This window comes from Anser brachyrhynchus (assembly GCF_964034855.1).
Source record: "Anser brachyrhynchus genome assembly, chromosome: 7".
In the NCBI taxonomy this organism is placed as follows: domain Eukaryota; kingdom Metazoa; phylum Chordata; class Aves; order Anseriformes; family Anatidae; genus Anser; species Anser brachyrhynchus.
Genome location: NC_137701.1, coordinates 34,001,342 through 34,022,349, shown reverse-complemented (window position 1 = coordinate 34,022,349; position 21,008 = coordinate 34,001,342). Strand labels below are relative to the sequence as shown.

General features: G+C 41.1%; 1 protein-coding gene across 2 annotated transcripts in view; it reads right to left on the bottom strand.

Annotated features, from left to right (window-relative positions):
- Positions 1 to 17,331, bottom strand: part of GPR39 (G protein-coupled receptor 39) — a gene marked incomplete at its 3' end in the record, with an annotated part of 91,969 nt that extends 74,638 nt beyond the window's left edge. The window contains exons 1-2 of one of the 2 annotated variants that reach the window (XM_080599396.1): positions 17,208 to 17,331; positions 12,799 to 14,094 (exon numbers count right to left, since the gene is read on the bottom strand). Of the gene's footprint in view, positions 1 to 12,798; positions 14,095 to 17,207 lie in introns of those variants that run through there. The other variant, XM_080599397.1, reaches the window with a different exon arrangement.
- Positions 17,332 to 21,008: the final 3,677 nt, after the last annotated feature.

The following is a 21,008-nucleotide window of genomic DNA, read 5'->3' as shown; positions in this document are numbered from 1 at the left end:
AAGCCTTGTAGTCCCAGTCATCTTTCCTTATGTTTGATAATTCACATTTGTTCTGCTCAGACAAGCTTTCTATTATTACCCAATTTCTTTCACTTAATTTTACTTTATAAAAGTGTGAACAAAGATTACATATGCATGACTGAATTGTGGAAATGAAGCTAATTAAAATTTGCTGCTTACCATCAAAGGGGAAAAAGGGAGAGAGAGCAAAAGAGAGCAAAGAAGACCCAATTGGATTAGATCTCCCCCTTTTTTCCACACCAATTATAAAATGCAGAACACAGTTTTGCAGTTTTCAATATTATCTTTAGAACATACACAAAGTTTATTAACTTTCTAATAAAAAGCTTGTGCCACAAAGGGGATAGGAAGGAAAGAGATGATTGTGGTTATTCATAAAGGGAGGCCATTACAAAAAAAAAAAAATCTTACTTAAGTTAGTGGAGTAGATAAACTAGTGGTGAGTATTCTAGAGATGGGTATAAAATCCCTATCATGGGTTATTATAAAATATATATCTTCCTTGAGGGAGACATTTCTACCCAACTAAATGTGCCTAATGTCTCTTTGTGGCACAGAGGTTGAGAGCTCATAGTCTTTATCCTGGTAGATATGATGCCAGGTTATAATCTTATGATTTGTGCAATGGCCTAATTTTAGGGATTTTTTTTAAGTTTTCCTTGATATCTCGTAGTCCTGAGTACCCACAAGCTCATTTTTTGTGGTGTTGTCTTTCCCTTAGCAGCTCTGAAAGTGCCCGTGGCCTGTGGAGCTGTACCTGAGCGAAGGCCCCGCGGTGCCCCTCCTGACCTGATCCGCCATGACTGGACACCAGGGCCTCAGCCCCTGCACCTGAGAAGTCAGGAGTACTGCGGACAGACATCACCATCAGTCTTTCTAAAATCAGCTCACATGGCTGCTGCACACTGCAGGGAGCGACTTGTCAGCCCCTGGATAAGCAAACGGTGTCCTAAAGATTTAGAGTATGTGGGCACGGGGCAGCAAGCGGCTCTGCCCTGTGCTCGCCCACATGCCTGCAGCAACATGGTTGCTGGTATGAGATGAAGAGCAGTGGGAGCCAGAGGAATGCAGAGAGGGAGCACAGATCGTTGTCACTATAGTATATAAGGTGATTTTTCACTTTCAGAGATAATAAAGCTGCTGTGATCAGCCACCCCGGTCTGTTTTCCAGCAGAGCCTATGAGGTTTCCTGAAGGCCTGTTTGCTTTCTTGCCTGCTTGTTGGATAACACCCCAATGATGGGGCAAAAACAAGCAGGGTTTTATGGCCCGCCCCTTAGGCCACTGTGCAAAGCTCACCTACACCTCGTACCCTGTGCCTGGCTGAGCTGAGGGATGGAGGACACTCAGGAGGACACTCAGGGCTCGGACACCTGCCACCTCATTAAAAGCCACGTCCCCCAGACTCCTGGTGAGGTTGGGCCCCCAAAAGTGGCAGCTAGCACAAGTTGTAGCTGGAAATAATCTTAGAAGAGCCAACTCATTTGACCGATGCCATTGCATTTTATGCAAATGGAGTGTAGATTAACCTTTTCCAGCGTGCAGGGGTATCGTACAGCGACTGCCTTGCAAATGCACTTTCTTCCCCAGCCGCGCAGTGCCAGCATGTGGATTGGCGCGGGGTGCCCAATCTGCAGGATCGCTCCATGGTTATTTCTCAATTACCATACAGCACGGGAGCCAGGGTGCTCTGATTGGCAGACAGGCGCTGCCACGCTTGCATTATCTCTGCAGAATTATTTCTCGATAGCCGTGTTGTGAATATGCAAATCCACCCTAATTGGCTACGCTAATCACAGTGCTCTGACTGGTTTCTGTTCTCAAACTGTTCGAGCTACTTGACAGCAACAAAGAAAATACCTCGGCTTCTTGCTTCCTTTGGATGAAAAACTCTAAAACTTAAATGAAAAAGGAGAGCTATCTCAAAAGCAAAGAAAATGAGGCTGCGCAAAGGATTAACTTTTTTTTTCAGATAAAAACACATTGACTTTTTTTCCTTGCCAGTCTTTACTGTTCTCCATCTCAACAAACCTCTTGTCCTTAGAATAGCTGCGATACCTTTGTCTTGCAAGTATTTGTTTAGAGGAGGTGAATCCTGGGCTTGTTCAATTCTCTTGGAAACACAAGGTAAACAAAATGAGATTGCTGTTCTGCAGAAGACAGCTACTCTGATCTGCACAGACAGAGGGGAAAGTGTTGCAGGAATAAAAGGAAGAAATAACACAGACAAAAGTGAGGAGCCCAAATGATATTAAATGTTTTAAAAAATCAATTTGCCAGAGACAGGTCATGTTGGCTTTTTAAATTATATTTCATTAAAAATATAAATAATTAAAGACTGCATTCAACTAACTCAAGGTTTCTTGCTGTTTTCTCAATATCTAACAAACCTCTCCTTTACTGTTAAGATCCCTTTGTATGCTTCTGGTAAGTTATTCTTGAATGCTATTCTCCTTCTTTGGAAGTCTATGGTGTACTTACTAATATAAGTAAGTACAAGTCATTTGTGAAATGCATTACTTTTTAATTTCCTTAAGAGTTCATTCTTGGGCAACACGGTCTTAACAATTGCCATGCTGTTAACTGCTCGGCTCCTTTTCTTCTGACAACTTTAGAGACTGGGTTATGCAATCAGGGCAATGGATGCGCTGTGTAACCTGCATATCCATAATTAATTCTAGTCTAATTAGATTACCTCTAGAAAGGTGACATATGGAAAGCTGCCATCTTTTATTTAGCTATGTACAGAGTTATCTGCTGCAGTGCCATCCTCTTGGAAGATCATATTGTGAGTGTTTGCTCATCTGGAGGAGAGAATGGGTTTGCAAATATGCTTCCAGGATACACTGTAAAAGTGATCTCTGCTCCAAATCACTCTATATAAATAAATAGATCAAAGCACTTCACTTCTTATGGTGTATTTTACAAATTGGCAAGCAACAAGAAAAGAAAGTGGTGACAGTGAGACTGAATGGTTTATGCAAGACACAGAAAATCTGTGCAATGCCTGAGCCTCCTCACCGATACCTGGATTTCAGCTAAATTTCTCACCTGACCTGCAGCTAACAGTCTACAAAGCAATAAATGTATTTACACAGCTGTTAACTAGTTGCCCTAATGGTTTTAACTGATGTTAATTCAAAATAATTAAAATACATTTACAGCACCAAAACACGTAATTATTGTACTTAGTCATATCTGAAATTGTTGAACAATACACCACCTGCTTTCCGATCACCTTGGTAAATCAAAGACATTCAAGATGTTCAAAGCCTTCCCTCAAATATGTCACTGTCTGAAGTAAACAAAATGCACTAGGATGTCTGTGGATTGCTGTGATTAGGTGGAAGTGCATTTCTCTGGCAAGAAAGTGAAAGGGTTAATTTTTCACTTTTGGAGTAAGGTAAGAGGTGTGCTCCTCTCCCTCCCTTGACACTGCTGTAGCTGTTAGAAGGAAAAAAAAAAAAAAAAAAAAAGGCCAGCAGCTGTGGCCCCATATGGAGAGAAGCTGATTAGAAGGGCTGGGAAAAGCAAGTCTCCTACTGCAGTTAGATGGTCCTTTTTGCATCCTTTGGGAATGAGGCACCGGAGGAACTGAGTTTATTTATATCCCAGCATTGACAAAAGAGCTGTAACTTAACAATAAACTACACGTATAGACTAAGCCCAGGTCTCAACAATCATGAATCGACCATATTGAACACATTTCCTGAAATAACCCATTCGGACTCCCCTTTGTCTGCAGCACAGTGGCACCACAACACAACATCTGGTTCAAGAAATTACCACTGTGAGCCTTGGGGCACAATCCCCAGCATGCTGAATGAAATCTCATTTTTCTCTGTGTAACTTCTGAAATGCCTTGTCCAAATAGGTCGCAATGACTTCCAAATACATGTCAAAGTTCCTTTTTAAGAGCGTACTTAGTTCCTCATGCCATATTTTTAAGCTGACAAATAAAAATTCTTATGCACAGTGCATTCTTCCAACCCATCTTTTAATAGAGGTTCATCCTTTTGGATCTTGTGCCATTGCACTAGAAAAAACTTCAGACCTCTCTCTGAATGTAGCTTGTTGCCTAAATGTACCAGATAGAAAGGACTTCTGCAGAAATGCACCTTCTGATAACCTGAATTCACCATAACTTTTGTTGTGAATCTGCAAGGTCAATAATCTATGGAGATGGCCATCACATGCAAATAAAAAACCTCTGCAACTCAGAGTACACTCTCTTCTTTGTTTGCTAACAAACCAACTAGGAATCTTCTAAAAAATGTTGATGGTTCACTCTTGGTCTCCTGAAAATTCTCTTTATAACCATATTAAGCTTTATTATTGCAAGGAGAAGCAAAAGAAATGGTTTCTTTCTCCCTTCTTGTGCTTGCCACCTTGTCATCATCAGCACTTGCACTCCTATGCCCAGCCGAGCTATTACAGAACCATTTTGCCTCTCTTCAAAACTCAGCTGATGGGGTTTAGCCTGAAGCAAGCTAATGACGGCTTTTTGACCTGCATCTAAAGAATCCTAGCAGCATGTCACCACGGCAAGAGTACTTCTGTCACCTTGTTCTTTCTCATTAACAACACATACGTGATGCCAAAGCTCAAAATAACCAACACCTCGCTTTAAGGAAATTGTGTTTTATCATTATATAGCTCCTTCTCTTGCAGGAATTTCAACCAAATCAATTTTAAATAGCTTGTAAGAAAAAGTGGACTGCTTCACCTATTGCTGAAATGATGCAGCTACCTCTGGGTAGAGCAGGCAATTAACATTACATAGCAGTTTATAGGTTTAGGGGATGCCACATCTGGGCTTCTAAGTAAAACACGCAGAATCCATCAGAGCTGCAATTTGGCCAGAACATGGGCTTCAGTTTTTGTTCTCAGAGAAAGCACTAAGTGAATTTCAGGAGTTTTAGCTCCCTGACTCACTGCAGAGTCTGTGAAGCACTGAGCCCCCATTTATCCAGCTGAAATGCCAGACTCCAGTTGCTTCTGCTCTCATCTGTGCCCTCCGCGTGCTGCTGTGTATCACCGGGGCTTCCTGGGGCAGGAGATCTGTGCTGCTGCATGCCGGGCTGCTCCTCCGCCGGGCTCACAGCAGCCAGGAAAATGTGAGAAAGCTTTGGAGGACAGCATGTGCTTGAATGTGGAGGCACTGGCCCAGGAGCAACAGGCAGTGAAGGCTCATCGAGGCTCACCGCCTCGTGTCGGGGCTGTGGGCACAGTGCCCTGCTTCCCGTTGGTCCCCAGCAGCTCAGCGCTGCTGCCACCCTCCACCAGCACTGAGCAGTGTCCCACATTAGCTCCGTGGCAGCGACACACTTCCACACCCGCCCGGTATTGACTCATGGGAGGATTGCACTTTTTCTTCACTGTGCTTTAGCTGTCATTGAGATGCAGAAGCAAATATAAACAGTGTAACGGGACTGTTTGGCAATTTAGCACTATATTGGTAGCTCTAAGTCAAGCAAAGATCTAAAACAAACAAATGTGAAAGTGAGCTGTTCTAAATTTAGAGCACAGACTTTACATAGGAGTAGGCATTTGTGTTGCTTGCCATGCTTATTTACTGTATCCCTGCACGGTGGCTGTGAGGGGTGTTCCTCACTTGCTTTGGACATGTTGGCAGTGTTATTTCATCTGTGTAACCTCCTTGACTTCTGAAATTCTTCTACTAAAGACTGACACTGGAAGTGGCTGGTCACTGTCCTACAGACCTAAATCCTGAAACTGAGCATGGAAATAAATAGGAAACGGGATCCCAAAGTGTTTTTTTTTAATGGTGTTTTCACCTGTGTTTATGTGGTACCATATTCTGTCCAAGTGATTGTCCAGGTACAACCAGAACTACCTCGCAGTACAAATATATGATCAATAAATTGTGGTGACTTCCCATACTGGGTAAGCAGAGCTCTTCTATTTTGGAAAAATACAGAAACTCCTTTGTCTGGAGCAAACCAAGTGCTATTATGCAGTTTTTGAAGCATGAATTATATAAAGTTAATGTGAAAATATTTTAGTTATCACTTTTTTCTCTTTGCTTTCTGGATCTGTAATTCTCTCCCCCTCATTTCCTCCCCTCTCGACAATATATTTTATTCTTGTTCTTTGGTGTACTATTCCTACTAGGGAAATACGTGCTTCCAACAGCTGTAAATGCCAACCTGCTGCCACAAGGCCCACTCTGACATCCAACACTGTCACCCCAGGATTGCCTCGTTTCAATGAAGATCTTCCTCAGAGGAACCACAACCTGATTAATGCCATCCTTAGGAAGATGTGCAAAATATTCCTGCAGCCCTACGAGTACCTATTTCCCTCTGTCAACAAAAGGGCTCCCTGTGAGTCCCTGCCCATGGCAGGGGGTTGGGACTACGTGACCTTTAAGGTCCCTTCCAACCAAAACCATTCTGTGATGCTACAACACAAATAACAGCTGCAATATCCAGAGCCCTCTGTAGAGAGAGCGTGTGAAGGGAAGTGAGACAAATACTATCTTTGTGTATACATCAGCTGATAAATTCCACATTTTGTGAACATTACTTCGATTGCCCAACTGTTGGGTGACATTTATTTGTAATTGTGGCATGCTGTCTCAACTTCAATTTGACCTAAGAGCTATCAGGAAGAATCATTGAATGCAGAAAAGAGCTAGCAATACAGACTGCTTAAGAGTCATTAGTTTTACAGGACATCCATTCAAACAGATAAAAGATTTGGCTCCAGACCAAAGGAAATAATTCTTCCAGGGTGGACTTTGCCTGGTTTGGTCCTAAATAAACATTTGATAAGGAGCAGAAATTATCAGAAGACACTAGCCTAGAAACAGTCTCTCCAGATGTTAGCTCCAGATAGTACCTAGATAGAAGGAACTGGAGTTTGTAAAAATACAAAGTCTTTACTCAGATTTCTGTGCCACCTAGAGGGAGAAAAGACAGTCTAGGAAGAAAGATTCCTGGGGCTGCAAAACATGAATCAAAACCCTAAAAGGGTGCTAAGTCAGGAAGGTCTCCTAGGAAGTGTTTTATATGTAGGTGGTTGCAAGTTTTAGTGTCTGTCTAGGGTTTTGTCTATGTGTAAGTTATATTTAAAAATGCATTTGCAAAATCTGCGTGAAACTTGTACAGAAGTCTCCAAATGAATGGTTGACTCGGGAATTTTGCAGCTGCAGTGCAGCTCTGGAGGCCATGCAGGATTTAAAACAAACTGCACTCCGATTTTCTCCAGGAGAAATGCTTGGTAGAGGATCTGTACACAAGACTGCTTAGAGAGACAGAGCCAAAGACTGCTTTTTCACACAGAAAACCTGAAGGATCCCTGCCCACGGAGGCGGGTTGGAACTAGATGGTCTTTAAGGTCCCTTCCAACCCAAACCATTGTACGACTCCATGGTTCCGTCAGTGGGAAGGATGCTGCATTTCATGAACCTTCTCCTCTCCTGGGTGAGGTGTACATACTCACAATCTCAAAAAGAAATAAGCAAAACAAGAAAGAAACAGGGTTCTCTGGTGGGTGTCAGAGAATAATTGGTATCTTCCATTTTAGACCATGCTCAACAGACTTGCAGTAAGAGACTCCTAAACATGGCCCTTACCTCTCTGGCTGTAGGCCTGACAACCTTGGCAGGCAATGCTGAGGTTTCTCTCCTGCTTTGGGCTGATGGCAGGGGTTGTGGAAGCCCCAGACTGAACGCTGCTGCTCTGCAAGTGCATTAAATGTAAGTATTTTGTCTTTAGCACCACTATGGGATGAACCCAGTGAGAAGGAGCTGAGGAAGTGCTAAATGTGGTCAAAACAACCATTTCCTTTTGTTAAGTGAAAATACAAGCTCTTTTATTTGTTCATTTTGCTGTTACTGACTGAGATAATTTGCCTCCCACACTGAAACATTTTGGAGTATAGTATCACGCCTGTACCCTTTTTCTGATTGTGCTGTGTAAAGCACCATTGTTTCATTTCCACTTTGACTGCAGCATCGCTCATGGAGACTGCTGTTTCCAAGGCATTACATCTCTTCCTTCTAAGCTGTGAGAGATGACAGATCCAGCTTCTCAAATGGAGGGGAGGCATGTCCTTCCCTGGGGACCTGGGATGCGTCCTTGAGAAATGCGCTCTCCACAATCCCTACCAGAAATGTAGAAAATGACTCATATGGGCAAGAGGGATTTCCCTCTCTCCCTGAGCCATAAAGCTCTTTGTCTTTCTCCTGGTACATGCTATGGGGTGGACAGCGGGGTTGGCTCAGTTTTTAAATGCTGAGAAGTGGGGAAGAAAGCCCTGCCTCTGCAGCATCAGCACCATACTGATGTGACCCTGTACTTCTCCGCGGTGAGTCTGGCTCAGTCAGTACAAACTTGAGGGTTTTTGTTAAGAGCACTCCTGTCTGATACGGCCACGAGCTGACCAGGAGCGACAACCCCACTTGATCCCAGTTCGCACAGCTGAAGGCACTGCTCTTTGCAAGGACTGCTGTCTGAGCAGGGCTGCTCCTGTTCCACAGCGAAGAGCGGGCCATTGCACGAGATGGCAACGTTTATCTCAGCAGAGAGATCCTCAAAAATCCAGATGGATAATTTCAAAATATTCTAACCTTCCAAATACTTTTCATTAATTCTAACCTTTGGGAAACAAGTTATTACAGAGTTTTACAAATATGGGAATTCTAGCAAGTTGTTGCTGTTTTTTGTTGTTGTTGTCATTCTTCCTTCTGTCATAAGCTTTTTGAGACCATTTATGTGTCTACTATATTACAAATTGCTTAATAATTATTTTTGACAGGTTAAACTGCTAGTAAGCATAAAAGAAAATAATCCCAAGACAGTGAGCTGAACAGTTCAGTGATTCTCTAACATGTTACAGTTTTACAAAGACTTACGGAACGGAAAAGACAAAAATCGCATAGACCAGGTTAGATACCATACAAGTTAAAAATCAAAATTACTCCCTAACCCTATAGCACCCATTGGAAATCGAAACTCTCCTGCGGAGTTCTGTATTTGCAACATTAAAAAATAACTGCGTTAGAATGCCATTTGTCTTACTAGTCTACCAAAAGACTGCAATTCCTTTTTATCTCCTGTGAGATCCTTCCTGTAAGGATTTCTCTAAATTACACCTCCTGTCCTTCAGTGCTGTCGATTAATAATGCCGTGCTAATGAGGATTAAATAACTCCAGAATTTGTGATGTGTGTGAACAGCAGGACTGTAAGGCAGGATTTGTATTCAGAACCAAGAACTTTGTTCAATTTTCCAAAAACGGGAATTACGCTGCACTACTTCTGTAGGCAAAATTTAACCGTCTTCAATGAAAGTTCTGCTTTTTCATTCATAGGTTCATTAAATTTAAGATCAGAAGTGAACAGGTTAGTTGAATCCCATGACAATCACCAGTTCCCCTGCAGTAAGTACATTAGCTTCTCTTTGGCTAAAATATATATTCCCATCTTAACCTGCAGACCTCAAGAGATGAAGACACCAACATTTCTCTTTGTAGTTTCTTAAAAATGGATGTCCGGTTTCACATTTGAACTCGTTTGATTTTGCCTCCAGACACTAGTTCTTGTTGTGACTCTAATTGAAGTTAAACAGCAGACAAAAAAAAAACTACCTATCATCTATTCCAGTCATCTATATAAATCAATCATCTGTGTGTGGTCTTTCTGATTATTTTTTCCATTTATATCAAGGTGCTACCTCCATCCCTCTAGTCACATTTATTTGCTTGTTTGTTTGTTTACTTGTTTCATGGTGTTCAACTTTTTACATCTTTTAAGTCAGGGCCTCACCTTCTTAGTCCTGTCAGCTGTTCCTCAGTTCGTGTGCCTTTCTTCCTCCTCTTTTCTGCTGCAGCATCCTGTCAACAAGTTGCCTTGAATTTCATTTGACCTCCTAAAACATCTTTAGAGTTTTCCAGAAAATTATTTCTGCTGCAGATGTGGACTTTACGCCTTGTCCTTTTGCATTGGTTGCATTTGTGAGTGGGCCCAGATTATTAAATGACCTATACAGCAAACCGGGGTACCCCACCCCCATCCTACATCATGCCCCTGCCTTTATTTCATGTATTTGCAGCTGGATTAGTGATGAAAATGTCCAGTAGTTTTGGATGTTGTTTGAAATACATCAAAGCTTTTCTGATTCCCATCTGGGATGCCTGACTCCAGACCTTTGATTAGCCCTAGCTGTTCAGTCTCTCTGCCACATTTTGTATGATTTCCTGAACCAACCTCCCTAGAGCACTGTAAGAGTTCTGTAATAATTGCCATTGATATCTCATTTTTGATCCATTAGCTTACTTTTAATGCACGTTTCACTGAAGCTGTATAACGTACAATTTTTCATCAGGATATGAAGAAAATATTATCAACATTACACAGCCACTATTATCAACACATTTATAATCTCATTTGAAATCAGGTTTGCTAGATAAGCTGTATTTTTCAGAAAAACTATGCTGATTAGCATTTGTTATATTTCTGTCCTTTGAATCTCTCTCATTTTAATCCCTTATTAACTTTCCCATTATTTTGCCCAGGAATGACAGAAGGCTAAGAGTATGGTTCCTTACCCATGTCAGTTTTTTTAAGCTTTTGAAATATGCTATTACATTAGCTACTCTACCCCACGCTTCATGGTTTAAAACAAAACAAAACAATCAACCAATCAAAACAGAACAAAACAAAAAACAAACAAATAGAAAAAAAAACAGCATCACAAGATGACATTTAAAAAAACTTCTAAACAGTTTTGTGGAGCGCAAGACATCCAAATCTGCCAGTTTAAACTTGTTTTAGTCATCCTTCTGTGGTATCAAACAAGAAACTGTGTTGAATATTTTTGGATCACTACAAAAAATTTTGCTTGAGCAGCGTCTGAAGGATTTGGCTATAATTTGACTGGGATATGCTATTGCACTGAGTGGCTGTATATCGTTTCTATGCTCTTCTTTTCTCTGCACGTGTAGTACAGGGATGGATATTACAATCCTATTGCAATCAACTGCAATAATTCTTTGACAGGTTTGGGTCCAACCCCAACTGAATTATGAATGAAAAAAGCCACTGTAATGAGCTTTTCCAGCTCCCCCACACCTCTTCACTGTTTCTGAATTAATAGGAGGAAGTCAGTATCTGAAAGAGATGAATCACTTCCATTTGCAATTTTAGCAAATTGATGTGTCAGGTTTGGTGTAGGCTTTTTTGTACTTTTGGGAGGTATGTGTGGTTTTTTTTACTTTTTTTTTTCTTCCTTTTTTATTTTTTTTTTGTAGAAATGAAGAGAAAGGCAGGCTGAGGAGGCCAAATTTCTACTTTATGTTGCTGAACATCTTGTAGTTTGACATAACTAAATAATTGTATTTTGAGTTACAAATAGGTTACTTACTACCCAAGAACTGCAGTGACTGTGTGGAAGGACTCTGTGTTGTCCTGTTTCAGGCTGCTTATAAGTACAGATGTCTGCTTTTGCAACAGGAAAGAATTAAGCCTTTGGGATTCAGCTGAAATAAACCTGCAGTCTTCACGCTGTAATTCCAGAGCACAGATGTAGCAAAACACACAATAAATGTGTTACCAGTTTTACCTTGTCTGAATAGCCAACACAAACACCCTGCTAGAAAAAGTCTGTCTGTTTTTAATGATACACAGGCTGTGTTTTCTGCACCAGTTTTGATCCTGAAGTACTCAGATTGGACCGGAATGCCCAAAGGATGACTTTAAGTGTCTCATTTATGATAAAGAAGTTGTCAGTGTACATTCTCAAGCAAAAATTGCAGAAGTAGATTTCATGTCCTACAATAGATTTCCAAACAATATACTTTGTACCATGGTCATGTTTCAATGCTGAGCTGTATAACTTATCCTACAGCTGTCTTTGCACGCTCTTAGATTACTGTGAACTTCAATCATTGCCATAAACATTTCATTAAGTTGCTCCACTACATTGCTGCCATGACAAAGCTCTGGAAGTATAATTGATTTGGCTTGAACGTTCAAGATATCTCACAATGACCTCCACTATATATCCACAGTAAAAATGCTGGTACATGAAGATGACTTTCAAAACGCAGATTTTAAAGGGAAAGGGGACGTGTTGTAGTGGGGAGAGCTTAAACTCAAAGCTGGTCAAAGAACAGAAACTCACTGCCACTCTGGGACTCTCAGGGTGTGAAACACGGTGGTGGTCTCAGGGAGCTCCCCGCTGGCAGGGCTGCACAACTGCTGCCCTGGTGCTAAGCATCAGAGAGAGGCAGTCATTAGAGATCGCTCTGAGGCAGGTGATCTGCCTTTTGGACTCGCCACAGCAAGATGCAGACCAAAAACTTCTCTCTCTTGGGCTGCATCAACAACTTTTGAGACCCATAATGATCCTGCTCCCCAAACTGCAGTCCCAGCTTGGCCTCTTCTGCCCCTGCCCACAGTCAGGGCTGGGGGGCTTTAGTTACATGGGATTACAGCTAAAATTAACTGCATCCTCTCAGCGATGCCTTTATAGGACAGTAATTAAGCATGTTTGTCTTATATTGGATTAGATCCATAAAAGAAGGGAGCTAACTAAGAGGTAACTGAGCCATAGTCTTGCAGATGGCTGAGACACTGGCAGACTCCTGGCCGAGCTCTGTTTGGGGCACTCTGCATTCCTTTCAGCTCAGCGGGTGAATCTGCATCATCCACAGCACAGAGCTCCTTCTTCTAAGATGAAGGCAGAAGAAGAGCTGCCCTTGTCCTCTGTGGACATTTGGCTGGTCATGATAACACAGACAATTTTATTTACCTTATCTTTTTGATCCCTCTCTTCCACACTGCAGAAACCCCAACCAACTTGGTGAAGAAGCAAAAGTGGACTGGGAGCAGCACACACCCGGTTTCCTGGAGGAGATGAAGAATATGATTTACCTGTTGAACAGCAATGTGACTTTAAGTAAGAATACACAAACTGAATTTAATAATCAACTAGGAAAATACATGCTGTCTGTACTTGAAATTGGATCCATGCAGCCACTGAAGAGTTTAGCAAATTGCTTCTTTTACTTTTGTGTGCGCGCATAGCAGTGGTCAGCTCCGTAGGCATTTGCTTAGACTACTGCTCATTTCAGATAGCCCTTGCCATTTCAGCTCTGAAAAAATCTCACTTTTTGTACCTGTATAAACTATTATTTAAAAGTCAAAGACTTCTGGTTCCCTGGCAACCTGTAAATGAAGTCTTTTGGAAAAGGAACCTGAAAGGAGGGACTTGTTGAATATCAGTGTTCTTTCGACATTGTAAATGCAGCTATTTCACAAAAGATCTTTCCACTCTGTAACTAGTTTATAGTTAGAAATATTAGAAAAATACAAAAAAATAAATATAAATATATTTATATGAATAAATAAAGATGGTTTCACTATCCTGCCCCTGCCTGCCCCTTCAGCCAAACTACAAAAAAGTTTCACTTCTCTTTCAAAGGCTGCAAATGTGTAAGTAAATTTAATTAATTTATCAGAACTGGCTAAGAACGTTTAGAGGAGTAAGCCTGAGTAGCTGGTGCATGGCAGACAATTGCTTTTTTCTCCGTTTCAAGCTTCAATTCTGTATGGAAAGACTGCCCTGATCACCTATCACCTTGGTGCCGGCTTCTGTCCAGTTAGCGATATGCTGAGAAACCCATTTTATTTTAATTGCTTTTGTAATTCTGAAGCATAACCTGACTGCAGACATGAACTACAGAATATTATGGCTGTCAGAGCAAGAAGGATGAAAAACGAAGAGTGAAATGCCAAACAGACCTTTCTGAATCAGGCAGCGAGCCCGAGCATGGAAGCTGCTCTATCCTCTCGCCATTCCTTGCTAAGCACCGGAGGAAGCTCAGGCTGTTCTCTGCAGATGCAGCAGCACCACCACACATGGAAGCAGCTGAACACATCTAGTGCACAGATGTCTGATTTGATATTAATATTATTTGAGATGTACATTAGAGGGGCAGATGTATAATCTGGGACTGCATCCAGATTCTCTTCTAAGGCAATAAGATAATCAGTAAGATTTTCTTCCTTTTCTTTTCTTGCTCATTCCTCCTCCTGCCACTAAAAACTAAAGCAAGAAAAATAAAAGTAAAACAAGAACCTATTAAAAAAAAAAAAAAGATCTGACTGAAGCATTACAATTGATGCAGTTCTATGGCACATTGTCAAAGACTTGATTATCTCGACTAGATTATCATTGCACTTGATTGAAGTGCAATGGCTTTTGAAGTAAATAAATATTTAAACCTGCCATATTGTAAAATGACCTTATTTAACTGCGGATCGTACCCCACTTAACAGTTAGTGCCTATAAAAAAAGAAGGGTCTTAAAAAGTGTTTAAATGTTTCCTTTCACAGTTCCTGTGAGCAGCTATCCCTCCTCACCCTCCCACAGAGGTGTCTGTTCTCTCTGCGCTCCTGCCTGAGAGCACCACAGAAGGCAGGCGTCAGACAGGACGTGGTGTTTGCACAGTTACTTCCCATTGATACAAGCAGCAAAGCAGAAATAATAAAAGCTAGGAGCACAGCTCATCTCCCTGGTAAAATTCAACAATTTGGAGTAGGGTGGGGTGCCAACAACCCTGCAATGTTCCTGAATGCACACATTCTTAGGGAAAGAACGGTAAAGTAATTAGGGAATTTTGCACTTGTTCCCTTTGAATTACAGGAACCACCAGGTATAATGTGTAACTAGGCTGGAAGGGGAAAAAAAAGTCCTGTCTAGCTTACCCCCATCTGTAACAATATTCTTCTGAATGTCTTGGAGGAATACAAAATAGATTATTAAAAAAAAAAAAAAAAAGCCTCTTCCTGCTTCTTCATTTTTACAAGAAGAACAAAAAAGGCTTTGCAGCAGTGCAATCAAAATTCATTCTTCCTGTGGCTTGTTCTTTGAGACCAGCTACAGAAGTTGCCATGCTGGAAGATGCTAACAAGAAAGAGGACTATTGTAAGATTTGTTATCTACATTATAACAACAGCTCCTTCATCAATACAGATAGGAAAAAGATCCGCAAGAGCTACTGTTTGTTATACAGTACTTTCATCCCTGGCAGGGAAAGAGAACTACAGAATCTTTTGGTTGAGTAATTACAATAAATGTCAGACTATTTTTCCATCCCCCCAAAAAACTCAAGCCCCAAATCCAAAGCTGTTTTGTCACAGAAATGTCACATCCCACAAGCATCATAATTAGGCCTCCTGATGAATGAGAGCTGTAATACTAAATTCATGACAACAACAGAGTACTGGTCTGGGCTCTGTTTTTGGTGAAAAGATGGGGAAAAAACAGATCAGTCCCCATGACTTGAAAGCTTAGCAGGAGGAAGAAAAAAACAGTACAACAGGATTTTGTAATCACTGTGATTTGTAACCACAGTGATGAAAATGTTTTACTTATAGAGGAGGTAATAAAAGTTTCCTAATTCTGAACCACAGGCTGTGTTCTAGCTGGATGCACTGGTCAGATCCAGCAAATGGATCAGGAATGAAAAATAATTGAATTGGAAAAGGCTACAGATTACTGAAGTAACAAGCTGAAAGTCCACCAAGTATCACTCAGCCTGAAGAATGCACAGATGAATGTAAAACAAAACAAAAACAGCCCTTCCCTCCCTACCCCCCAAGCATTGTATTATTTAAAGTTATGCTCCTAAACCCCAAAGACCTCTTATAAGATTCTTGCAGCTGAAATCAGAAATAAAACTCCAGTTAACTTTAGCAGAAGCTCACAGGTAGCCCATGCAGTATAATTAGTCATCTGAAAACTGGGAAAAAAATATATCTATTATAACTATTTTCATTTTCCTAAGACAAAAACATGAGCAGATTAAACAAGGGCGTATCAAATACCATCAGGTATACTTCTTCACAGAGTTCAATAAAAAATTTAACAGAATGCAGTTGAATGCCTGCAATATAGCACTATGCACCATGCAGTGCAATAATTATGCACAATTAAAGCCTACTGTGCAATTTTGTTACCATAAAAGCTCACTGACTCACACCAATTGAAAAATCTGAAACGACCTGTTACAGAATCACTTTCCACAATTAAATGCCAATTCACAATTTCTTCTCGATGGCCCAAATGCATTTCTCAATTTGGTCCAATCTTTTCACGGTTGTGGTGCTTAAAGCTCAAGCTCCGAAAAAGTGTAAAGAATTAGCATTAAAATAGCCTAGAGAATCCTTGCATGTTTCATTTGTAGGAAATGTACTTCCCGTTCATCTTGGTGGCTCGTAATAGCTACTGAACAATTAAGACCATCGTGACATTTAGTACAAAAACTTAAAAATACAGAAAAGCTGTGTTCACGCTGTATGAGAATGAACATGCTTATGCCCATTACTTGATGCCTGACAATTCATTTGGCTCACACATTTACCTGGAGTAACATTACCACAGAGACCAGCTGAGTAAGGTTCCTTTGCAGAACACATTACAGTTTCTAGGAGTAAGAAATTTACCCAGATTCCAAAATTTTCTAATAGGCACTGTAATGGGAGCTAGGAGGGGATAAATCCCATGAGGACTTAACAGGTATGGTAGCCTTGTTTAATAGATAACATCTTAGTTCTGAAGGTGATGTATAAAAAGACATTATACACTTATATTTATGGATGTCCAGCATTTCCCAAAATACTGTTATTTTATCCCTGCCTTTGAAGAAAGTGTTTTCTCAGTAGCTTCAATCAGGTTATAATTCCTTGCTTTGTACACTTTCACAGCTGGGGCCTATGGGGTCCTAAGCTTTATCTGGTTCACAGATAAAGGCCCATAAAGCACCAGTTACCAGTCATGAATGTTGTCAAAACATTTAGTACAGAAAGATTACTATGACTAAATTTATCCAAAGAAGTACCAAGAACTGTGTTCTGATTATAAGTAGAAAGCAAAAGAATAATGAAAATCAGTGGAACAAAGGTGATGTGCCAAGGTTAAAGATAAATTCTTCAAAAAATACAGCAGAGGTAGTTATTTGCTAGTCCTTTTGGAGTAGCTACACAAGATTTCTATTGGGCACACCTGTAAAGATGAACTCAAAAAAATTTTGCTCCTTCTCCTGACTTCCCAACCTGACGAGCTCCTCAGATGGTATGACGCCATGTCACAGCCCTGGTATTTGAAGAAGCCCGGACCAGGCATGGAAGGAAAGATGAAACCATCAGAAATATTACCTCCAGCAGCCTGAGCAACCCACAAACAACCAGGAAAGTGGACTTTGAATTTCTGGTATTGTCCTGTCCCTGATGTGTATCCTTCTCTTTCTGGAGACTACTCCTCTTACTGTTACCCCTTTTCTCTAATGAGAGCCCAGCTTAAGCTGCTAAGCCGGTGCCTTTGGCAGCTGTGGGCCGGGAGAGAAGCTTTAAAAAGCAGCTGTTTAAGGCAGCCTGGCTCTCTCACAAACTTGCAGTCTCTGAGAGGCTGGTAAAGCTGTGTGCTGCCCTGTAATTCTCCAGCTGTGAGATTGCAAGCAAGAATTAACTCTAGACAAGATATTTCTTTTTTGCTCTTCCATTCTGTATGTGTGTTTTATTTAGCTTTGAAGAAAGATCATTTCTGGAGCAACAGCAGGTTTGGTCCATTTGAATTCACTTCCATTTTTTATGCAGAACATTTTATATTGTTTACACCAATGCTAATACTACCATATGTGACGGACTCATTCTTTCTTTGAAAAAAGGACTACAGAAATAAAGAAAAAAAAATGTATGCTATTGCTAGATTATTTTGTATATAATACTTTATATCTGTGATCCTTTAGCTCCTCCTTTTATAACTTTAAAACCTTTTACTAAAGTAGCTGTTGTTGCTTTTGGACAAGGAAGTCAAGGTCTCTCCTCAGAAAAAAAAAAAATATCCATATTTAATTGGAGCCATTAGCTTTCTTTCAGAGTCTACTTATTTATTTGATCAAAATTTACAAAATGCAGTCAGGTTCAGTCACCTCAGGTCTGGCTTGCAAGACAACATCACGTCCTGCAGAAAGAGGTTTTGAATTTTAAAATTGAATATACATTTATAAATTAAATTTCACACCAGAGAACACAACAGATGACGTGACTGAACCCAGGTTCAGACTCACAGGTTTGGGCACAGCGGCAGCCTCTCTACCTTCAACTTTCAGCCTGAGCTTTAAAATCCTTCAGCACGGAGCCAAGCTGGACTTGGGGAACATCTCTCAGCCAGCTGAGCACCCGAGCAAAGCCGTGGTGCCCCAGACCCGGCAGTGGGTGCAGACCTTGCAAGGAGGGCACGTACCTGCGGCCATGAGGGCACAAGGCCGAGCCAGGCCACAGGCCTGTGAGATCACACACGCACTGGGTATGAGCTAGCCATTTCAGAAAGGTTTTTCCAGTTATATCTGCTTATTTCCACAGTCACGTTGATGATCACAGCATGTCTGCTCTGTGGGATGGTATTATGCTAAAGCCAGTGGTAAAATAAATTTAGTAGGCATTATGTAGGCCATGCTGTAACGTCCAGATGAGACAAAGGCAATGTCAAAGCAAGTCTGTAGAGACGTGTAAGTAGATCAAATGAAACACCACAAATACAAGCTTCTGTTAATAAGATTACAATTTCAAGGTCATGTTTTGACCAGTCCTTGAGAACCACTTTAATGTCAACAAGCAAAACATGTCGTCTGCAAGAGCCCGTGGGCGTGCAGCTGCGACAAGGCCAGAGAAGGACACCCTTGTGGAGCGGCATGGGGAAGGCCATTTCCTCACGGGGAAAGAATAAACTCTCAAAGGCAGCCTCCTGCTGGGCAGCTTTACCAGTTCATTCGTCATGGCACTGTAACAGCCCCGTACCCACACGTGTGGGTCTGTGACAGGAGCCCTCAGAGCCTGCCCAACCCTCCCAGCATCATGAAGCCCAGGTGCAGCTCCTGTTAGACAGATACTTACCCACTGTGGGACTCAGCTGCAGGTTATCCTTCAAAATCAGTTTTTTATTTGACGTAAATTAGCACAGCTCCATTGAAAAAAATGGGGCAATGCTTTTTTGTCCCAGCTGATGATCTAACCTATAACATTCTTGGAAAAAGTGGGATTTTGTTCACCTGAACAGAGACTCAGGGGGATGCTGCTCAGCTCAAAGTTGTAAGCCAATGTTCACAGCAAGCGTAGTTTCACACCGCACCTGCTGAGATATTTCAGCTATCCTGAATTCTCCAAAAGCCCACTTTGTCTGCAAAAGAAAGTTTTTTTAAAAAAAATTTAAAAATCTCCCAATACAGCAGCAAATTAAGAACAGAAGGAGGAACACCCTATTTTTAAAGCCCATAAAGTGCAGAGAAATCTCAGCTCAGTGGGAAGGTGAGTACATGGGCAAGGGTTTATTTTTGAGATGTATCTTCAGAGAACTACAATTTACATGTTGGCAATTATCCCTTCTGTAACAGGCACACATTTCAGACTTCTGGAAGCTAGACCATCTCCAAGGGGTATGTTTGTGCATACAAAGATGAGGAGAAGAAAAATGCAGTAGGTTTGTGGGACTAACACGTGATTAAAAAACAGACAAAAACCACACCAGGGTGCTACTATAATCAGTCCATTTACCAGCGGAGGAATTTCTCCTACCTAACCTGAGCTTGCTGATTTGCAGAGTGCAGCAGAAGCATTTTTAGAGGCACATGAATGGGTTTAGAGGCAGTGAGGTGGCTCAGAGGAAGCAAAAATCTCATCTCAGTAGATTGTGGGTGTAGAATGATGAAATAATATTGCTATCAGGATTTTTTTTTTAATTATTATTATATGCAGATTTTTCTAGGACAGAAAAATACGCAGACATTGTTGAGTGTTTTGCTGCTGCAAGTTGTGTCTGGACTAAGGGACAGTGAACATAAAAATTATTTCAGTACTTTAAAAAAAATAGCTCACAGTATAATTATGTATAGACAGGCCCAGTTTTGTCATGTTCTTTGTGAGTTCTCTCCTGGTTATGAAAATCCCTAAGTAGGTGGACTCCTACTAGGATAACGCCATTGGTACAGCAACACCATTGCAGCAACGGCGTTGCATGGTACAGGTACAACATTGCATGGTACAGGTACACAATCAGCAGGGCTGATTAAGGACTTTTGGAAGTGGACTGATTGCCCAAGTAGCAGAGGCAAGGCAAGGCAAGAGGAATTGAGGAGATTTAAGGGAATATGAGAGTGAGCATAGCAATGCTGCTGCTGGCCTTGGGCTGAAAGCTGTAGTTCTTACTTCCTTAAGAATGCCTCATGATAACACCCTGTTACCATGTTCTCACCTCACAGAGAAGAAAACTATAATCACCAACATTTAAGGGAAGGGAAACTGAAGAAAATGAAACCACAGAAAAGCAAAGGGACTTTCCCAAGTATGACCCGCAATGATGAGGAAGAAGTAGTACCGTGTCCACCCTCAATATTCAAAGCATCCCACTGTAAGGTCCAGCCTTTGGTACATGCCAAATCAGAGGGAACGCCAAGAAGTTTACTTTAAGATTATAAAGTTTCCTTGGAGTCCATTTTGTGTTGCATTTACACAGAACCTCTACGTCAAAACTATTACCCCCTGAAAACAAAGCTATGCAAAAAGTTCTTTAAATGTAAAACAACGAGCTCCAACTATTATGTGAAAACAAGAGGCTTTGTTCAGAGCTTTCCTGAAGATACAGTTCAAGGCTAACGTATGCCTTGTACGGTTATGTTGTCAGTAGAAATAGTCAAAGCTAGTATTCTCAAATCCTCTGTACTTGTGCTTCTGTATTATGCTGCTACCATGCCTCTGGTGCCAATCTTGCAAATAATTTAGCATTCTTTTTTTTTTTTTTTTTTAAGCTATGAGGGAAAAGAAAAGGAAAAATGAAGAATTTATAAAGGGAGACATAAATGTGGCAATTTTAAAAATCATCTGCAAAGGGAGGATATGGATTGGCAGACCAGAACCAGAAAGCACAGACACATCATTAAAAGCATTGACGAGGCATTTTGAGGA